This window comes from Populus euphratica, unplaced genomic scaffold (genome assembly GCF_000495115.2).
Source record: "Populus euphratica unplaced genomic scaffold, PopEup_1.0 scaffold104.1, whole genome shotgun sequence".
In the NCBI taxonomy this organism is placed as follows: Eukaryota; Viridiplantae; Streptophyta; class Magnoliopsida; order Malpighiales; family Salicaceae; genus Populus; species Populus euphratica.
The window spans coordinates 835,005-837,081 of record NW_011499915.1 but is presented as its reverse complement, the minus strand read 5'-3'; the positions used below and the strand labels follow the sequence as shown (position 1 = coordinate 837,081).

The 2,077-nt window shown below is 40.3% G+C and overlaps 1 pseudogene; it reads right to left on the bottom strand.

The window, feature by feature from the left end:
* Positions 1-2,077, bottom strand: LOC105134549 (putative amidase C869.01; annotated as a pseudogene).

Below are 2,077 nucleotides of genomic sequence, written 5' to 3'. Positions count from 1 at the left end.
CTAGATATTATTTATTTCTTTTGATTTGATAGTAGGAGGCTTCCGGATCTTAGTAGCCTGCTCGAAGCCAAATGCAATATGAATCAGCTTTGGTTCTGTACCCTTCAATCCTCCAAAGTTAATGCCGAAAGGCACCCCCATATTATCATAACCTGAAGGGACATTGATTCCTGGGAATCCTCCAATTGCTATGACAGGAGAAACAAATGAACCAGGTGTCACCAAGGCATCCAGCTTATTATCTTTCATCAACTTCTGAAATCCATTTCTTGAAAGTTCTGCTAAATTTGACAGTGCAGCATTCTCTGCGTTACCGATTCCATTTGTCGCCTGAGCTCCTAGAAAGATGTCTTGTCCATATTCGCTGAGATATTCCTGCGTAAAGATTCGAGAATGTATTAGCATATTAAGTTTATTGAACGGAGATCATTGCAACATGCACGTATGAAAGGAACCTGTTTTCATTATGGACACTCACCAAATCTGCAAATTGCTGGTTGAATGCTATAATATCGGCTAAGGTTCGCACTTGGGAAGACACCAGCTCTTTCAGGTATGCATTTAGAGATATTTTAAACTCAGCAAGCAATGCTGTTGCTTCACCACTCGCGGCAAAATTTAAGATAGTACTGATGTTGGCTATTTCCAAGTTCTGTAGTAAAACTGCACCTTCTTGTCTTCATTTGCAGATAAATTTTGCATCATCTTATCAAATATTCTTGTACTACACATCAAAATTGTGCTGGATAGCATATTATTACATTAGTTCTTGAAGTTTGTTTGGTTACCTTAGTGTCTGGAGATGGTTCTCAAAAGCTTGACTCTCAGGTTCACTGACAAAACTCAAGAACGGATTCCTTACTATTCCAAGTCTCTTCCCTTTGACACCATTAGGCTTGAGATATTGTTTGTACCCACCACACGGAATATACTTTGATGCTGCTTTGGTTTCATTATCGTTGGAATCAACACCTACAATGGCATCAAGAACATGAACAGCATCCGATACTGTCCTGCAGAGAGGCCTGTCCCATCCAGAGCCGAGAAATGACAATATGTTGATAGAAAGACTAATTGCAGAGAGTTAAGGTAATAGCAGGTTTCATAGATTTAGAACAGTAGCCATTTTGGACTAAATATTGGGCAAAGGATCGGCTTTTTCAGCCCTGAAAACGTATGATTCGAATGATATAATACAATCACCTACCCAACGGTGTCCTGTCTAGGAGAAATTGTGATAACTCCAGCACGGCTGGTGAGACCTACTGTTGGTTTTATACCCACCACTGAGTTAGCATTGGACGGACATAAGATGGAGCCATCAGTCTCGGTACCTAGTGAAACTGCTACCATATTTGCCGCTACTGATATTTCTGACCCACTGCTTGATCCACAAGGATCTGCTGATAGATTATAAGGATTCTGCAGAAAGTTTCAGAACACCAGAATGTTACCATGGCTTGCAATCTAGTGTAATGTCACACTAGTTATATAGCAATGGGAATAGCAAATCAATAAAACATGATGAAATTTTTTTAGAAAGCTACTTTCACAAGGATCTTGCCTTTCCCTGTCCACCTCTAGGACTAAAGCCATTAGGAAGTGTAAGAGACCTTAAAGCAGCCCACTCAGTCATGCTAGCTTTTCCAAATATAATAGCTCCTGCTTTCCTTAACTTCATGACAACACCTGCATCCCGAGGCACAACTGATCCGAGAAGTGCAAAAGATCCTGCGGTGTTGTTCATCTTATCCTTGGTCGCAATTAGATCTTTGAGAAGAATAGGAATGCCATGCAAGCCAACTGATGAACCTGGTGCCTTAATCCTGCGCTCGTAGTCAGCCTAATTAGCTTGTAAGAGTGCATCAGGATTTACTTCTATAACCCCTTTAAGGACTGGATTGAGTCTGTCAACTTCTTTAATATAGAACTTAACAAGTTTCCTTGAGGTAAGTTTGCTCTGCTTAAAAGCAAGCTGGAGATCATCTATGATTGCTTCTTTCATTGAGAATGCGTTGCTTGCTATGACTAAAAGAACAAAAATTAGTGAAAACTTCAGAGGTGTAAAGGCAGCCAT